Source organism: Marmota monax, unplaced genomic scaffold, assembly GCF_021218885.2.
Source record: "Marmota monax isolate L192 unplaced genomic scaffold, Marmota_monax_Labrador192_F-V1.1 WCK01_AAM20220418_F8-fsc00003, whole genome shotgun sequence".
NCBI lineage: Eukaryota > Metazoa > Chordata > Mammalia > Rodentia > Sciuridae > Marmota > Marmota monax.
The window spans coordinates 32,232,679-32,252,883 of record NW_026694084.1 but is presented as its reverse complement, the minus strand read 5'-3'; the positions used below and the strand labels follow the sequence as shown (position 1 = coordinate 32,252,883).

Below are 20,205 nucleotides of genomic sequence, written 5' to 3'. Positions count from 1 at the left end.
CTGGGGCCGTAGCTCAGTGGCAGGCTCGCCTAGCACACGTGAGGCACTGCTGGGTTCCATCCTCAGCACCACATAAATAAATAAATAAAATAAAGATATTTAAAAAAAAAAAAAAAAACTTTTAACAAATGTTTTAAAAAAGAATCTTCAAGCACTTGGACAGCACTGGAAAGCCAAACTCATCCCAACCTCTCTGGGTCTCGGACCCCAGGGTACCTGGTGAACTTCTCTTGCTTCACTCACCATTTAACTATTCTTCATGCAGTCACCTCGGCAAGTGGCTGCCCATTTCCCTACAGAGACACACCACACCTCCCCTAGGGATGGCAGCAAAGTCACTGAAAGCTCCTAGACACGGTGGCACACACCTGTAATCCCAATGGCTCAGGAGGCTGAGGCAGGAGGATTGCAAGTTCAAGGCAGCCTCAGCAGTTCACCAAGGGCCCTGATTCTTGCTAAGCAACTTAGCAAGACCCTGTCTCTAAATAAGAAATATAAAAAGAGCTGGGGATGTGGCTCCGTGGTTAAGCACTCTTGGTTTAATCTCCGGTACCAGGAAAAAAAAAAGTCAATGAGATCTTCTTGTGCCTCAACTTTTAAAGTGATTCCATCATGCACCCCCTCTGTTTCCAGAGGAACATCTGGAAGTTGAAACCACTCAACAGCTGGGTGACATCCTCATCCTTAAAAAGCATAATTTATTACTGCAGCAATGAAAACCACTGTCGATGTGGCCAAAGGAGTGTGCAGCTCCACGGATCACGGGTTCTGGACTGGGAGGGTGTGTTTGCCGTGGCCCATGGCCTACTAAGGGAAATGGAATGAGCCTCCTTACCAGTCTGCTCCCCCACACCAAAGGACCAAAGCCCCAACCAGCCCGCAGGTACCCCTTCCCCATGAGGGGTTAGGGGTGATGGAGCATGGACAACGGGTAGTGAACTTACCTTCGAAACTCAGACTCGACCCCAAGCAGGCCAGGCTGGGGACACAGCGCAGAGCCCACGCAAGCGGCCCACACCAGGAACATCTCTATAAAAGGCAAAGAGTTTCAAGGCCTAAATATCAGCCCCAGCCTTAGAACCATACTCAATCCAGCGACATTCCAGAGGACGAAAGAATGTAGATGATCCTTGGAGCTGCCAGAGGGGACCCAATATGACCTATGTGTAAGGACAAGGGCCACCCACCTTCCAGTCCCATATCCACCCTTCATCTCACCTTGGGATTCTTTCCCTGGCTGCACTAAGCTTCTGAACCCCCACCCCCACCCCAGCAAAGACCACCAAAAAACTTATCTGATGTCCTGGGCACTTCCGCTGTGCCACCCCAGTCCAGCCACCTGGAACCTAGAGATGGCCTCCAGGCAGTCAAGCATACCAGGAAGACACACCGGCCTGAGTTAGGCTGCCTGGCTTCAAATGCTGCCTCTGGCCCTGCTGCAAGTCCTCATCTTAGAAAGTCACAGCTCTCTGCCTCTAATCCCCGTCTGTAAAGCGGGGAAATCAATATCAACTGCCCAGACAGGCGTAAGGATGAAATATACAGATTAAATACAGACGCAGTGTGCTAGAACAGAGCCAGGGAACAACCCCGTCCCTTATGTGAGTTCACAGGTGAGAAGTCAAGGTCCAGGAGGAGGGAAGCCATGGGCAACATTCTGCAGAATGGGCTCAAGCCCTTGTCCCCAACTCCACTGCTGGGAAGGACAAAAGGGAAGCACCATGCATGGGCTTTGCAAACTGTGGGGCACAAATTAACCAAGCCCCACTGTGCCTGACACAGACCCAGTGGGCGGGTCCTAGGGCACAGGGGTAGGCTGGACCTTAGCAACCAGCACTTGTGGAGCCCGGGGCTGCGAGGGCGGTGCTCACAGCTCTGAATCTCACTCCATCCCCTCTGTTCAAGTAACTAGTAGTTTTTAAATAAAGGAACTGAAACACAGATGGGTAGATAACTCGCCCAAGAAAATCTCAGAACTTTGCAGCACAAAAGGAGAACTCAAATCCACAGGATAGCCAGAAGCCAGCACTTCACCCATGATGCTCTGGGTCCACACACACAGCCCCTTGCCTGTGGACAACAAATAGTTTTGTTGTTTCTCTCACCATCAGGATGATTCAGTTTCCCAGGCAGAGGCCCGGGTTTTAAAAAGCTCAGACTCTAGGTGTGATGCAATAAAGAAGTGAATAAATCTTGCTGGTGGCCAGGAACCTGTAATCCCAGCCATCTGGGCGGCTGAGGCAGGAGGACAGCAAGTTTGAGGCCACCTCAGCAACTTACTGAGATCCTAAGCAATTCAGTGATACCCCGTCTCAAAATAAAAAATAAGAAAAAGGTCTGGGGGTATAGCTTAACGCTAGAGCATTTGTACAGCATGCCTGAGGCCCTGGCTTCAGTCTTCAGTACTGCAAAGAAAAAACCGTATTTGCTGATGAATCACGGATGTCCCTCTTCTGGAAGAGAGACTTGCCTGATCCCTCCTCCCCTAATTTGGGCCTCAAGTGTGGAATGTCAGGCCAGCCTACACAGGAACTAAGCAACTATGTAAGTACTCAGGAAGGTCTGGGGAGCGGGGTGGGGCCTCTATTGAGCCCCTTCTATTCAGCTGCAATTAGGTTATCAGTTCCTGAAAGGCTTACCCTGGCTGTGGGTATCAGGCAACACAGCTCCCCTGAAGGAGAGGTCCTGCAGGCTTAGTTACTTGGGTAAAATGGGAAGCTGGAGGAGTGGAGGTGGGGAAAGCTCACCTAGGAAGAGAGTTGTCTCGCTGCACTGGGAGCCGGCCTGGCCTCCTGGGCCCACCTTGAGGAGAAAGCCACTGGACTGCTACCACTGTCTGACCTTCTGGGACTCACTGCCCCTCTCTGTCTCAGCTCTAGCTCAGAGCTAAGCGATCCTTACACACCCACAGGGCTCCAGGCCACCAGCAGGAGCACTCATTCAGGGTCTGTCTCTGGGCCCTGGAAAGAGGAAGTGGTTCTAGGGGACCCTGGGCAGTTGCAACCTGTTCTCAGTAGGATGGAAGGTTCTAGGTATTTATGAGCATGCCTCATAGCACCTATTCTCCTGTAAGTATCAATAGTATATGTAACATGCACGGCTGTGAAGCTACACAAAACGCACTGCCCAATTCCGTCACCCTGAAGATGTTTGCCAGCTACCTTAGAGGTGACATGTGGTTCTAACTGAACACCTCCAACTGAGACGATTTCTAAGGAAAAAGGATGTTTTCTCCTCATGGTTCTGAAAGCTGAAAATTCAAGATCCGGTGGCTGCATCTGGTAAGGTCCTTCTTGCTGGTGGGGACTTTGCAAAATCCCGAGGTGGCAGAGGGCGTGTCACATGGTGAGAGAAACTGAGCAGCTGGCTTAGGTCTCTCCCTTTTTTTTTTTTTAATTGGGGATTGAACCCATCACTGAGCTCCATCTCCAGCTCTTCTTTTTTTAATCATTTATTTTGAGATGGTGCCTTGCTAAATTGCTGAGGCTGGCCCTGAACTTCTCAGGTTGCTGGAATTACAGGGTGGGCCACCACGCCCAGCTCTCCCCCACCCTTATAAAGCCACAGCCCCACAGAGAGACCCACCCTCCAGGCTTCATTCAACTTTATCTTCAGAAGGTCCCACCTCCTAAGGCCGATTAAGTTTCCACCCTCTTATCCTCTCAGGGTGGGGGGGGGGGTGAAATTTCACAATGAGTTTAGGGGGGACCTTCAAACACAGCAGGAGCCATTGATTTTTGTGGGCAGCAACCCTGGAGAGTGACCCCTAATCCCCAAGTCTGCTACAGACTGGAATGCAAAGGTTCTTTCCACCCACTTGTGGGGCAAATGAACTCTGGGTTGGCACCAGGCATCCAGCAGGCAGCAGGGTAGACAAAAGCCTCTGCCCAAGGGCTTAGTATCTCCTGGGGGACAGATCCTAGGCGAGATAAGGAACTCAGCAGAATATCAGAGAGCAGCAGCGTTCAGCTGGGAGGCAAAGCCATGAAGAGGCTCCAGGGGAGTGGGGCAGGCAGATGTGGGGCGAGCTGGGCGTGGCAGCAGAGTGGTGTGGCTGGAGCAGAGGGACAAGGGGCACGGCTAGAGGGACACGAAGCTCATGGTGCAGGTGCAGCCTTGTCCTGAGGCCACAGGGTGGTTCTGGGCAGGGGTGCCTCAATGGGACTTAGAGTTTACCAAGATGCCTCCACTGCTGTGAGAACTTAATGAAGGATAAGGGGTCCATTGTGACCCTGTCACCATCTGAGTCTCCAGGAATGTCCAGGCTGACACTGCAGGGAAAGGGGCAGTCAGGGACACACCATGACCTGGTCAGGACCATGGCTCTGAAGACATGGCTTTCGGTATTTACTCACTTATTTCTGTGTCCCCAGAGCAGGAAGGCGGCCTTATTCCCATGGCACGGGGATCTGAAGGTCCACAGAGCCAGGTCTGGCATTAAGTCTAAGGAGCAGAGCAGCCGGGGCAGGGACCATGCAAGAAGGCCAAGGCCCTCCTCACCTTCCGCCACACTGCCCAAACAGAGCTGGGCATGGGGGCCACGGACAGTGTGACCCGGGCCCCGAGGGAAGTGTGCACTGTTTCTCCTGCTCAGAAAGCACAGGCAGCGAGGAGGAAGGCAGGAGGAACAGGCCAGAGACCTGGGAAGTCTGTCCACCACAGACTTCCCGTGAGTCTGCTCATCTCCATTGCCCCAGTCTCAGAGCCAGAGTTTGGATTTCTATTTATGAATTTAAAAAGGAGTATGGAACATCAAAACAAAGACAAAGAACTTCAAAGTCCTGTGCTGTAATTCACAGCACTTAGCATAACTATAAATTGAATTTTTTTTCTCAATCTATCCAGAGATTTAGAACTAGAGACTTGGGATAATGATATCAACATTTCAAGCTAAAGTCAAAACGGCATTGCCTTTTTTGGGGTGTGGAAGTGGGTAAGATAGGGAAATAGGGGAGCAAATCAAGAAAACCCTGACCTAGGGCAAAGGACCATATACCTGGATAACTGAGGCTCCAGACTCGGACTCAACAAATCAGTTCCAAACTCAGTCTTTGCACTATGACCTGGGTTCAGCTATATCCTTTCACGACTGTGTGAACTCGGGCAAGTCAGTTAACCTCTCTGAGCCTCAGTATGTCCCATCTGCAAAATGTGATTGAGAGCAGTTCTGCCTACAGTGCGAGCAGTAACCAGATGCAGGACATCTCACAACCAGATGCAGGACACGCATGCAGGCAGAGAAGAATCAGGGACGCCTGCCCCTCATCTCCTCCTGCATCCTGCCCCACCAGCCCTGTCTACTGACCCTGTCTGAAGACACCTCCCCTAGCAGCCACCAGACCACCAATCCCAGCCATCCTATTATGTGGAATACCTTCTTAAATCCCCACGTCTCTAAAGCCTTCCCTTGTCATGAGTTGCTTCCTTCCTGTGCCCTGGTACTTACTGCCCTGTCCACCTCTGAGGACCCCCATGTCACTCTGCTCTTATGGCCATTTGCAGACCAGAGGGAACTGCAGTAGCCTGGGCGGGGGAGGGGCTCAGAGGGACCTTAGAGTTCTCAAGGGGGCAGCTGCAGGCCTGTTCATTCGGCTTGCGAGGAACTCAGTAAACAGCGGGTGACTTAATGGAGCTTGTCCATCCATGGTTTCCATGTGTAACTGGTTAATACGTGTTGATCAACTGTAATCCCAAAATCTAAAACCAAAAATGCTCCAAACTCAGACCCTTGGAGCACCAGCATGACACCACAAATAAAAAAAAAAAAAAAAAATTCCATACCAGGAAACAATGTTTCATGCACAAAATTATTTAAGAATCGTGTATCAAACTACCTTTGGGCTATGAATATGATATGTATGTGAAACATAAATCAATTTCATGTTCAGACTTAGTTCCTATCCCCAAAACTTCTTATTGCATACATGTCATAATCCAAAATCTGAAATCCCAAACAATTCTGGCCCCAGGCATTTCAGATAGTGATACTCAATCTGGAATTCATATTCACATCAATTGAAACAGGAAAAGTTCTTCAAACTTGCCAAGAGTATCTTAGCAATACTCCTCTAGAAGAATCACATCGTTCCAAACCTTCAATAGTAAAAAGCGTGGCCCTGGAGCGTAGCTGCCTTCATGCATTACCACCTTCTGCTCTTCCGCTTCCTTGCCTCTCCCAAAGCCAAAGACTTCCACTTATGCAATCTACAGTTCCTCTTTGTTGTTCCCCTGACTTCTGGCACACACCCATGTGGAGCTCCTATGTTCCCAGCCATGGCCTGATGGAATTCCGACCTCACCGGCACCCTGGGAAAGAGCACAAGATGGGAGAAGCCAAATGAAAGGAGATAGGGCTCTTCTTGACATAGTAGCTGACTGGTTTGTTTCTTAAATTTTGCTGTGATCACTCACAGCAGATGAAGAGAAATCAGAATATCATGCCTGTTCCCCTGATGAATGGCAACCCAGTTCAGAGGGCAAAAGGCAGTGGGTTGGCCGGAAACCATGGCTGCTTAGTAACAGAGACCCACACATTACGGAGACCCATGCTAACCAGCAGGATATGCTTCCTCTTCCCACCTCGACTTCATCACCCCAAAAAAGAGTCAACATGTAGAGGGAATGGAGAGGGAAGAGGGAATGGAGAAGAATAGCGTTATCTAGAACCTTAAAGATGAGGACTTATCCAGAAACACAGAGCCTATTGCTAAAGCACAGAAGAAACTGAAGAGCAACACAGAGTGACATGACAGAAAAGAGTTGTAAGGGAAATACATTTACACTGTGGGGGTGCTCTCTCAGGGCCACTTCAGGAGGGAGAAGCCACCGTTTGGGTGGCTTGCTGCCAGGAGCCTAGGTTCAGGCAGGAGGGCCTGTCATGTTGGGAGCTGTTCATGAAAGAGGGAGACAGATACAACCAGGGGTTGCAAACTGCTGGCCCCCATCTGGCCCACAAGTGTTTCCTTTGGCATAGGAGGGTTCCTTAAAAATATGAATTGAAAACTCCTGAAATCAGGAAATTTTATATTTAAAAAGGTCCCTTCCCCCAACTTCTTATCGCCCCCCCCCCTCCCACCATGTTCAGGATTGAAACCAGGGCAACCTGGACTTCTCTTTTAAAAACGGACACTCTGGCCCAGTAGTGGTAGATGCCTGTAATCCCAGTGGCTTGGGAGGCTGAGGCAGGAGGATTGCAAGTTCAAAACCAGCCTCAGCAAAAGCGAGACACTAAGCATCTCAGTGAGAACCTATCTCTAAATAAAATACAAAATAAGGCTGAGGATATATATGGCTTGGAGGTTGAGTACCCCAGAGTTCAATCCCCAGTACCAAAAAAAAAAAAAAAAAAAAAGGACGTTCTGGCAACATCGGATCTGCTTTTTGGCTTGGGGAGGCTGTGAGGAGGGAGCTGTAATTAGCAGCCAGCTGTTCTTACACATTTCCTACTGCACAGGATGCTTTGAGCACACCTGATGTATTTATATATAATCTGCTCATCCCTCTAAACAGCTGAGTTTGCAGCCCCTGCCAGGAACCCACTGCAGCAATCTGATATTATAGGTATGACGTACAATAACTTAGGCAGGACACCTGAAGGGACTGCTCTCAGAAGCCCTCTGGGAGTCCTTCCTGGAGGAGGTGAGCCCTCCGTGGAGTCATAAAGCGTAAGCAGAAGCTCCATAGGAGAGGAAGTGGAGGAAGGGATTGAATCCATTGGCCTGGCTGGCTGATTCTCTCACCATGTCCAAAGTGAATCTTAGAAAAGAATTTGCAGACACGAATCCTCTAGAAGAATCACATCGTTCCAAACCTTCTAAATTAATCATGCCCACCCTGGCCAGCGGGCTCCACCTGACAGCCTTACTTGTCCACAGGGCCAAAGCGCTCAGTCTCCAAGGTTGGCGAGGGCTGGATTCCTATCCCAGCCCCACTACTGACAGTGCCATTCAGTGCTCTGTGCACCCACCCCAAGCAGCAGGCTCTCCCTAATGATGGGAAGTCGCTCAAAGCTTTTAAGTGCCTGAGCTTCAGGATCCTGTCTGCCAGTTGGAAACTCACTCCTGTGGTTCTCCTCGGGGGACAGGAGGATGTTCCTGCCAGGACCTGCCATACAAAGGAGCTGATGCTCAGAAGAGGGGGCTCTGGCGCCAGTGGGGCATCTCCCACTACTGGACTGGATGTGCCCTGGGTGCACAGTCATGGCCAAGGGTGGCAGGAGTCTCTCAGAGATAACCGAAAACCTTACTTAAGTGGTGGCTGCCGGGCCAATGTCTATATGGCACAGTTACTGAAATACTGTCTCCCTTTCCGTCTCCACTCCTATTTTTTTTAAACCCTTTGCTTTTGCTTTTAAAGGGAATGAATGTGCAGGAAATGTGTTTCTAATGGAGAAAGCATGTGTGGAATGTCCAGAGTCACAATAGGGAAGAGATACTGCCTTGGAACCTCCAGGCACCAGACGAAAACAGAAGAGGACTCAGGCCAGCCGGGGACTTTGCACAGAGCACAGGCGGTGACAGCCCTCAACCCGGTCCAGCTGGAGACCCCTCGGAGGGCAAGCTTATGAGGAGCCATCACCTCCAGGTGCTCTGAGGGGAAGGCAGTCCTGTGAGGGGTCTGTCCTCACCAGCTGCATCCTCTGGCCATAAACCAGTCTGTCCAGCTCAGACAGTCTGGCCTTCCGCTGGCGTTTTATGGACCCGATGCTGTCATCTGTTTTGTAAAAAGTGATGTGTCACATGCAGAGATGATCTTTTTCTTTTAAAATCTGGAACTGAGAGGACTGGCTTGGAGATCCAGATCCCAAAGCTGCTGCCTGTCCCGGTTGCATGAGTCATGACTTCGGGGACGGGAGCTATGGAACAAACCCCGTCACTATGAATGCCGGAAGGGACCTCTGCCTTCCAAGCCTCTCTCCCATAAATTCCAGGGGACTTTCCACACCGAGGACCTCTTCCTTTTCCTATTTCCTTTTGAAAATGCGAAAAATCAAGTAGCCAGCAAGAGGACAACCACTCTCAGCCACATTAACTAGACTGTAACCAGCTCCAGGCTGGTTACATCACAGGGAGAGAGACGTGACCCCACTCCCATCTCTCCCCTGCCCTGGCTCAAACCCTGCCTTAGCAGGGGTTTTTATGGATAGGATAAAGCCTGTGGGATAAAGCCCAAGTGCCCCTGCAGGTTTGGAAGGCCCCTGGCTACCTCAGCAGGCCCACCATGCAAAAATCGTCCTCTTCCCTCCATCTCCAATTCAAGAGCAGGCTCCTGCTCTCTCTCCCCAAATTCCTTCTAACAGGGGCCAGCCCCGGTTGACTGTCCAATTCATTATCTACCCATCAAACTGACCAATCAAATCAGGCCCACACCCCTGAGCAGCCCCCAAAGACTCGGAAGAGCCTATAAGGCCCTCTAAGACCAGGTCCCTGGCCACGCTGCTCCTGCTACCCCAGCCTCTTGCCACGGAATACGGCCCAGTTTTCCCTGCCCCCAGGGCCTTCACACAGGCTGCTGTCTTTACCTAGGGTAGCCCTCCTCAAACTGATTTTATTTTTGTTTTTGTTTTTTAGGGATGGATTAAACCCAGGGGTGCTCTACCACTGGCCTCAAACTTGTGATCTTCCTGCCTCAGCCTCTCAAATAGCTGGGATTATAGCCATGTACCACCATGCCCGGCTCCCTTTCTACATATCTGACAAATGTTTAAGCAATGTGTATAGGTGTCTATATTAACCTTTTAAAAAGCACTCAGAGACGAGGAGGGCTTGTGCCTGAGTTAAAATTAGAGAGGGGAAATAAGTTCTGGTATTATATTGCATAGTAGGTATGACTACAGATAACAATAATGTGCTACGTGTTTCAAAAAAGGTAGATAAATGATTTTACCCCCAAAGAAATGATAAATGTTTGAAGAAACAGATATGCTTACTCTGATTTGAACATTACGTGTACGCATGTGTTGAAATACCACATGTACCCCAAAAGTAAGTAAAATATTTGTCAATTTTATATATATGCATGCCTGTGATCCCAGCCACTTGAGAGGCTGAGGCAGGAGGACTGCAAGTTCAAGGCCAGCTTCAGCAATTTAGCAGAAAGACTCTGCAACTTAATGAGACCCTGTCTCAAAAAATAAATAAATAAAAAGGTCTGGGGATGTAGCTCAGTCAGTGGTAAAACACCATGTATTTAATCCCCAGTACCCCTGCCCCGCTCCTCAAAAAAAAGGTTCACATCATTAAGGAACACATAGCATGAGTAAGGGCTCTGCAAATTCATCAGGGTGTGAGGCTGCACATGTGCTTCCAATTTTATGACATGCTGCCAACTTGCTTCCTAGCTGAGCTGGAGAATCCTGACTGCTCAGGTGACCACCAGCACTTCCTAATTCTGGCACATTTTAAAATCTGAAGCATGTAGCTCTGAAGACAACCCAAAGGCCCTTCAAAGGGAGGATGGACACACATGATACATGCAGATCACAAAATTCCACTTCTCCAACACACCGTGCCACACCCCTGATGGAAACAGCTCTTTCATAGCTTTTGCCCTCTTTGCTAGGAGGCTGTCTGTCGCTTTGTCACTGACATTGGGGAACTCTTCACACACTCTGGATGTCAGCGCTTTAAAATGTTACATATGTTGCAAATATGAGTCTTTTATTTGGATTTCCTGCCATTCTGGTTTTTGCTGCTTAGATGAGCTTTTTTCTTGAGCATATAGACCTATTCAATCTTGCCCTTCCTGTTGGTTCTGCCCTGGTTAACCCCTCCTGGTCTTTACAAACGCCAGGTCCTCACCCAGGATTTCAGTGATGAGGCCCTCTCCCATGTGAACCATCCCTCTCGGTCAATCCAATATTCTTTACAATGAGGCTGTTTTTGTGAGTGGATTTGCTCACTTGTCTCCCCACCAGTAAGTCCCTCAAGTAGTGGCATTACATCTACTCTCACCACTGAACAGCCCAGGCCCAGCACAGCGCTTGACACCGGACAGGTGGTCCACAAACCTCTGCTGAATAAGGGCTTGCAATAGATGCCAACATGTGGCTAGCATGTACCGTAGGGCACGCGAAGGGGACATCAGAGGGTCACAGACAGCAACAAGCTCTGCATCTCACCAGAGAACAGCAAATGTAGCTGTGCAAACCTCGTGACCACATACCTACCTAAAACCTTACAAATATTAAGATGCTATGATTTGAAAATCCTAAGACTGGAGATTTAGGAAAAAATAAAAAAATAGAAAACTTGGTCTATGTAAACAGTCTATTGGGGAGCTAGGCATCCAAATCAAAGGAATGACGGACGTCAACAAGAAAACAGTCACAGAATAGAAATATTATTTGCTCAATAAAAATGGCATGAACAAAACATTTATAATATAAAATATTATAATATGTATCATAATATTATAATATATATTTATAATACATAATATTTATAATATTATATGTAACATTTATAATATTATAGTATTACTGGGGGCCATTGATGATATTTATAATATTATAACATTTATTATGATATTATAATATTATAAATGTTTTGTTCATTTATAATACTCAGAAATAGGTATGATCTAGCAGTACAGCAATGGGAAAAATCAAGATACCAACATGCACATCATGATACCGTTTAAAAAAAAAAAAAAAAACTAGGCATGGTGGTGCACACCGGTAATCCCACCTACTCGGAAGATGGAGGCAGAAGGATCACAAGTACGAGGTCAGCTTCAGCAACTTAGCCAGACCCTCTCTTAAATAAGATTTGAAAAGCCTGGGATCTAGCTTAGTGGTAAAGTACCCTTGGGTTTAATTCCCAGTACTGTCCCTGGCCCCGCAAAAAAAAAAACTTGGCATTCAATTCAGAGCCTTACAAATGTTAGGCAAGCACTTACCACAGATCCACAAACCCACCCCAGAAATAACATTTTTTAATAGATTATTCCTTTGGATTCTTAAGGTTCAGATTTCATTTGAGGAAATATCATTTAAATTTCCCTAGTCATGTACAAATATCAGTGTATCCCAGTATTATATATAATTATAATACACCAATTTAAAATAGAAATATATATATGTACGTATGTTCTTGTGTATATGAATAAATCTATTTATTTATTTCCCTAGTTACATTTGTGTCCACCATGGGACTGGAATCCCGAACTCAGGTTATCTTCCTGAAATCCACCTTCCACATGCCTCAGACATCTTTCCCCACTCTCCTTGCTCAGAATCCTTGAAAAGTGCTCAGCTGACTGGACGCAGTCAGTTATTGAGACTCCAAGGGCAGCCTGCCCCAGCCCACCCTGCCTTCCTCTCCAGGACACTGGGGCCTGGTGGCTGCATACTGTCACCAAGACCCTGCTGAGACAAGAGGTCTGTCATCCACCCTGCCCTAGATGAGGCTTTCAGCAACAGCAGACGCAACTGGCCATGATCCCTCCAACCCACCTTCCCCTTTCCAGCAGGCATCAGCCATCTGCCCTCGCCCCTCCTGGAAGCTTCCTGAAGATAGAGATGGTGTCTTACTGCAGAATCCCCTTTGCCTGGTTCTCACTCATGCAACTCACCAAGTACCCACTAGGCCTCAGGAGTGAAACCAGAGCAGTGCTGACCAGTGGAAATATCATCCAAGCACATGATTTGGATGATACTGAGATTTCCTATCAGCCATAACAAATAGGGTTAAAGGTGTAGGAGGAATTAACTTTCCTAATATACTATATTTATCCAAAACATTATCATTTCAATATATAACCAACGTTTTAAAGGATTAATGAAAATAATAATAGAAAGGATTAATGAAATGTTTCTTTCTCTTTTTTTTGTACTACAACTTCAAAATCTGATGTGTATTTAACACCTACAGCACATCTCGAGTTCATTTCAAGTATTCCACGGCTACATAGGCTAGTGGCTACCATGCTGGACAGCACTTTAGGTGCTGAGGATACTGGAGTGAGGGGTCCAGAAGCCCATGGCATGGCCACACCTCCTGCCTCCAGCCAGGACCAAGCACCTGCAGCACACTGGCTCCGGGGTGCACTGGCTTCAAACCCTGATTCAGTTTCCTCTCAACACAGCAGCCAGACTGATGATTTTAAACGCTAAATCAGATCACCTCACTTTTCTGCTTAAACACCTCTAGTGGATCCCCATTTAACCCAGTGAAAGACAAAAGCTTTACAACCTTTCTCTGAGGTCTCTCTCAGCATGCAGTGCTCCTAAGACTGCCCACCTGCTCTCCCCACACCCCTCTCACTCACTCTTTGTGCTGTTCCCACATCTCACAGGCCCACTCCTGCCCTGGGCCTCTGTCTTGGGGCCCAAAACACCCGACTGCAGACTAACTCCTCCAGGACAGCTCCAGCATCAGCTTCTCAATGTTGCTGACCCTGACTAGCTAACCTAAGCCTGCACCCCACGGCAGCCCTCCAGGTGTCACCTGGCTCTGCTTGTTCCCATAGAACTCACGACCCTCCAATATACCATAGATGTCTTTATTTATCATGTCTACTATTCCTCACCCACCTGACCCAGCTACGATGTTAAGTTCTACTCTAATTAAAGTCTGTCCTTCGTCCTTCTTTTCTGCATCCGCAGCACCTAGAATGATGCTGGTACAGGACAGACACATAAAATATATAAGTTGAAATCATGAGAAAGGATGAATAAGAGGCTGGTGGTCCTCCACCTGTCAGAACTTGCCATTTAGAGGGAAAAGACAAACAATATGTAGGGTCTATCCAGGAAGGTAAAAGCTTTGGAGAAACATAAAACTTGAGAAATGGGAGAAAGGGAGGTTGTCATTTCACAAGGCAGCTACCAAAGAAAACTAATAATGATGATGAGCTTAGCAACTACCACTTCCACAGTAACCACCACGTGCCATGTTCTGTGCCAGGCACCAGTAGCACAGCAGGGCCAGGCTGATCTTGCACTGACGCTGGTCTAGTTTTGCCCACACTCATTCCATCTGTCCTTGACTCAGAAGACCACACTGTCTGTACCCATTCTGTAGCCTCCATTACAGGGGAAGCTACAGGAGAGCAGGGAATTTTGTCTCTTTGCTTCTGCTGCATCTCCAACAGCTAAAACAGGGCTTCCCAGACGGCAAGTGCTCAGTAAATAAATGAATGGATGGATCCATCATGAATGGAGCAGCAAATGTCTGGGCTAATTCACCAGGAAAATGAGAGCCCTCAAAAATAATAATCAATAGCAATTGGTTTTATGCCTTCCTCAGGGGCTGGCCGCCTCTATGCTAAGTGCTGGACACCATCCCTGGGAGGGGGTAACTACTGTCCTCCCTGTTCAGCAGCTGAGGAAATGGAGGGACAGGGAGTGTGGGCGATGTGCAAGAGCAGCTGGATGTGCCCTCTGACTCCTGTGCTTCCTGAGACCCACTCCTGCAGCTGACTGGCCTTCTTCCCTTCCTGGCTTCTATCGGCCAGGGCTTCTTTCTGACACATGCAAAGAATTCTGGGGGAGTCACTGCCATCTCATGATCTATGTTCTACGTCCAGAACATTACCTTTGTACATTAAGACGTGTTCAGAAACCATTGCTTTATGAAGCCACAGGAAGTAATGAAACTCAATCATTGTGACAGTAATAATATTTGCTCACTTTTACTGAGTGCTGGGTACGCCCCGGGCCCTCTGCTGATTGCCTTCTGCTTACCACTGATTTCCTCCTCAGAGCAGCCTGTGAGGTTGCTGCTTTATCAGCCCCATTTTACAGCCAGGAGACCAAGGGGAAGTTTGCTCATAAGTAACCCGGGTCCATACTCAGTCCCTCGGCTTGGATGTCCCCACTGCTGTCTAGCTTTCCTCTTTCTTTTTCTTTCCCTGCGGGCAAGCCCCAACTTCCCACCATGTCAGCTGTTTCACACCTAAAAAGACAATGACAGTGGACACACCGGCTGTTTGTTTCTTTGAAGATGAAGCAGATCTTGTCAGCTACCTGATTCAACAAACACCACAGCTATGTAGGCACCAGGTGCCCCTGTCCTCAAGTTCAGGGTCAATGACAAAAAAAGAGGCAGGCAAACAAAAATCAACACTTGAACCCCATCCCAACCTCAAAATAAATAAATAAATGAGAGGAAAAAAGAACAACTCAGAATCCTATAATTAACAAATGAGCCAGGTGCGGTGCCACACGCCTGTAATCCTAGCAGCTCGGGAGGCTGAGACAGGAGAATCAGGAGTTCAGAGCCAGCCTCGGCAACTTAGAGAGGCCCTAAGCAAATCAGGGAGACTCAGTCTCTAAATAAGATATTAATAAAGGGCTGGGAATATGGCTCAGTGATTAAGCACCTCTGGGTTCAATCCCGGGAGCCAAAAAAAAAAAAAAAGATGAATGACATCATGGCTTACAGGTGTGGCTCAGGGGTAGACCACTTACCATACCCTGGGTTTGATCCCCAGAGCACGTGTGCACTCACACACACACACAAAGAATGAGTCCATTTTGGCATCATATATTTAAGTCTTGCCTTATGAACCATTCTTGTCGTTCTATTTTTTGTTTTTGAGACAGGGCACCACTATGTTCCCAGGTTGATCTTGACTCCTGGGCTCAAGGGATCCTCCCACCTCATTCTCAGGAGTAGCTGAGACTTCAGGAGGGCACCACCACACCTCGCTACTCTTTTTGTTCTTAATGACAGGGCTTGGGAAGGGCCACCAAAGGTCTCTATAGGGCATAAACACCCCCAGTTTACAGGTGGATACTCAGAACAGTTTGCAAGTGGGGGTAGTAATCACGGCAAAAGAGCTCTATCTCCCATCTGCTGTGAGAGATGATAGTAATTAAATTCTGAAAACAGTCCTTGAAGGGTTTTGGTCATGAAGCCAAGCAGGACGTCTGGATGTAGTCTTTTGCAAATGATCATAGATTTTGCACTAAGACTGAGGCTTCTGACCTCTATCCACACAAGGCTCCTGCCCAGGCCCCAAAGGGCCCCTTCTACACCACAGCACAGGGCTCTTCCAGCACTGTAGATCACTCTAGGCCTCTTGGCCCCTCTGTCTCATCTCAGCCTGCTCCACAAACCGACAGTAAGATCGAGCAAATGGTATCTTCATGCAAGGGGCTAAGGTTTCCACCTATGCCCAATCCAGGTGGACAGGTTCTGACACCCTGCTCAAGGCCAATTAACATCCTCTGTTCTTAAATTCATCATCTTCGGGCTGGGATTGTGGCTCAGTGGGAGAGCGCCTGCCTCGCACATATGAGGCACTGGATTCAATCCTCAGCACCATATAAAAATAAATAAACAAAATAAAGATATTTTTTTTAAAAATTCACCATCCTCTGGCTTCTGAGAATGGGCCTGGGAGTCAGGTGGCCCTGTTCAAATCAGCTCCATAGATACCTGGCCATGTGGCCTGGGGCAACACTCAACCCCTGAGCCATTCGAAATAACAATCATCCTATCTTGGGCTGGGGTTGTGGCTCATTGGTACAGTGCACAGTGCTTTTGCCTACCACGTGTGAGGTCCTGGGTTTGAATCTCAGCACCAAATAAATAAATAAAAGGTGTTGTGTCCATCTACAACTAAAAATATTTAAAATAATAATAATAATATCTTACAGGATTACTGGGAGATTAAGTGAGAATATTTGTAAAGCATTTAGATTCAAGTCTGGCCTACCAAAAGAACTCGGTCATTGCTGGACATTTTATTTTATTTATAAGTGCCTTGTGAGGTTATGGGGAAAGTAAATGTGAAGAGAGGGCTACTCAGGATCAACGATTTCAGTCACCACCTGTGCTACTATTGTTGTCATTATTAATTCTTCTTACTACTTTTTCTAGTTATTTCGATTATTTGGTGCCAGAAAAACAAAAGAAACAGAGGAGGCTCCAACTAAAGAGCTCACTTGGCAGTGTGCATAAGTCCTGGAATTTCTGAGATTTTTTTCCTAGGAAATAAATATGTCGATGTGACTGTCAACGGGACTCTTCAGTAGCTAATCTTATTTCAGATTGTTGCTTGGCTCCCTCTTCGGGTCAGGGTCCCATGACAGACATAGGGTATAGACAGGGAAGGTCGAGCCTCTTAATGAGATCACAAACTGGCATCAGGGAAAAGACACAGAGAATATCATGTTGGGCTGGGGAATGTGGCTCAAGTGCATGAGGCACTGGGTTCGATTCTCAGCACCACCTAAAAATGAAATAAAGATATTGTGTCTACTTAAAAAAAAAACTAAAAAATAAATATTAAAAAAAAAAAAGAATATCATGTCCACAACCATGAGGACTGGAAATACAAAAGAAAAAGCCCCATAGCATCTACAGCACAGGGAAGTACAACCATTAGCAGGCCGCACCACCTCCAAAGAACCAGCACCCAGTACAGGTTCTCGGCTTCCCCAGGAAAACCATCACCATCTATCTGCCCTTGGTCTGAGCAAACTCAGGGCTACTGTCACAGAGGAAGAAAGGAGGGTGTCTGTGGTCCAGGAGATTCCTTTGCTGAGCTGTCCAAGGACAGTGTCCTTCTTGGGCAGGCAGAGGCCCTGGGCATGGTAAACACACACTGCCGAACTCAGCTAGTATGGCTGCCTGCCTGCCGGCCTGCCATGCAGGGAGAAGAAAAAACTAAACTCAAGAACCAAGGAATGATTTGATGCAGATGGTGTCAATTCACCAGGTTTTTAGTCCAGCAATCACACAAACCAGATACTTGAGAACCTAGAAAAAAACTCCCTCTTTCCTGCCCTGCAAAGCTACAGCTATAGAAATGGGGTTGGGGGGGGGAGGGGGAGGTGAGAGAGGAAAATCAATCAAAAAAAGATGATTACTTCTACTTTTCAAGAGAGCCAGCTTATGTAAAATTCTGCACTTAAGGCAGGTAAAGCAACAAGAATCCACTCTTAACCAAGAAAAAAAAAAAAAAAGACAAAAATCAATGCAATCACATAACAAGTCTCCTCCAGGTCAGCTGATCCAGCACTACAGCCCACGATGGTCCCACCCAGCCTTTCTGTCACCAGACCCGTAAGTGGAATTCTTTGGGTCCTCCTGCCATCGCCCCACACCACGAGGCACATTCTCACCTCCAAGATGTAACTCATTTCAAATATCGGAGAGCTAGGTTTTCCCTAGGAATGGATTCTGTTGGTCCTTCTTCAGCTTTAACGAAGGCTTTTCTCCTGATAAATCTTTCAGTAAGTCCCAATCGGGTTCCGAGGATCGATGCAACTCCTTCTCGGCTGATTAGAGCTTCAGAAAGACTAACTGTGACCACAGGACTGTGGCAACTGAACAAGCCTCGACTTGCCACTGCCCATATGCAAAATAGGCCTGCAACATCCTATAACATGGTTCAGCAGATACAGTCCCTGCGTCCTCAGGGCCCCCACCCACCCACCACACAAACAAGCTTCTCCAGGGTCTCCCCTAGGTGGGATTGACAGTGGCAGAGTCGGTGAGAGGGGACTTGGAAAATACAAGCATGGAAAAGAAACACACACAAAAAAAAACACTATCCTGGCCCTACCCCTCACAAGTGACTGTAGAATGTCCTGAAGTCAGAACTCTTAACAGAATATTCCACTCCTGCAAATATGTATCCACACGCCAGGCACATGCAGCTTCATGGCTGCGCTTCCTGAAAGTCTACAGCAGACCACAAACACTGACACAAACAAGAGCACATGAGCCAAGGGAAGGCAAACCTAATCAAATCAACAACCCATCCATAAAGAATGGCCATGAGGAGAGTGCCAGGGCACCCAGCACACCCAGGAAGGCCAGTGCAAAAGCAGAGAAAGTTTCAAAACACAGTTACTGAGTTTTCGAAATCACCTTCACTCAGCCCTGAGGGGGTGTCTGGGAGTGGGAGGGAGGACCGGTCAAAGGATGGAGGGAGCATCATACAGTTCACAGACCTCTAGTTTTGCAAATGGGGCCTCCAAACCACATCAGCGGCCCCAAATCTGTGCTACTGGAGAGGGGTCTATTTTTAGAGATTAGGTAATACGCCTTTGATCAAGTGCATAAATCCAGAATTATCTCTAGGCACGAGCCACTCGGTGTCACCTCTCCCCTCCCCCTCCCCACGCCCAAACTCGCTGCCAGTCTTGGGTCCCGGGATGAGGAAAGTGCACGGTTAATACACACACACAGGAATCCGAAAGCCCCTTTCCTCCATTCAAGTACTCACTGCGCATCCCTACCCGCAATGCCAAGCAAGGCTCGAGTTTCCAGAAACGCAGAGGACAAATTGGAACTTACTGGAGGGTGGATCCAGCCTTGTCCCACGGGTCACCAGGACCGCCAACATCCTTTCCAAGTGAAAATCCACTGGGGGGCTCCGGGAGGTACGGGTGTCCATCCTTGCTCGCGGCTCCTGACTGCTCCTCCTCTACCCGGTCGCCCCCAGCCCGCCCGGCCCGTGGGCCCATGTGCTCGGCGGCCGCACGCGCTCTGCCCGGCGGAGCTAGGGGCTGGCGGGTGGCCCGTGACGTCACGGCGGCTCGAGCTCCCGGCCGCGGGGGAGGGGGAAGAGCGCGCCTCCCGGTCCGCCGCGTGCGTCCCGGATCCACGCGTGCCCGGCAATCCCCTGCCCCAGGCCGCTGTCCCATGCGCCCCTCTGTCCGCTGCTTGGGCAGTGCTGGGCACCAAGCCAGAGAGGGCCGCGCACGAGGCGGGGCGGGCCTGGGACACTGCGATTGCAGAGGGCCCAGATGGTGCGGGGGAGAGCGAGCTCCGCTCTATGTTGGGGGTCCTGGCGGCGCTGGCGCAGTCTCACCACCCACCCCGCAGCCCACAAGCACGCAGCAGTGATGCCAGCTAGCGTGCGTGTTGAGCTTCCCGCAGTTCCTCTATGCCCGCCTCCCCACCACCCCCTCCCCCAGCGTTCTGGAGGCAAGGAGTCCTCTCACTTTGCAGATGGGGAAATAGAGTTCAGTGAATTACAAGGATCAAGATGCTCTGAAATGATGCAGTTCCCACAGAAGACCCCCGGGTCAGCTCCATCTCCAGTGGTCTGAATGGGTACCACCCAGCATCTGTGGACCTGGTGAGAGGGACACACACATCTTCCCGCCTCCTCAGACGTCTGCCACTCTCCCCGGGGACCTAAATTGCAAATCTGTGCAAAAGTCCAGCTGTCTCCGTAGCTCCCCCTCCACTCCAGGCAGACCCACACTGTATTAAACTAGCTCCTTGAATGCCCAATAAT

The 20,205-nt window shown here is 48.5% G+C and overlaps 1 long non-coding RNA gene across 7 annotated transcripts in view; it reads right to left on the bottom strand.

Annotated features, from left to right (window-relative positions):
• The window catches only part of LOC124106811 (uncharacterized), a 386,111-nt gene extending 366,636 nt beyond the window's left edge, over positions 1–19,475 (bottom strand). Inside the window, exons 1-2 of one of the 7 annotated variants that reach the window (XR_006856180.2) lie at positions 19,257–19,469; positions 945–1,029 (exon numbers count right to left, since the gene is read on the bottom strand). This is a non-coding gene — a long non-coding RNA (uncharacterized LOC124106811). Of the gene's footprint in view, positions 1–944; positions 1,030–18,076; positions 18,280–19,256 lie in introns of those variants that run through there. The other 6 variants (XR_006856181.2, XR_009228688.1, XR_006856175.2 and 3 more) reach the window with 6 other exon arrangements.
• Positions 19,476–20,205: the final 730 nt, after the last annotated feature.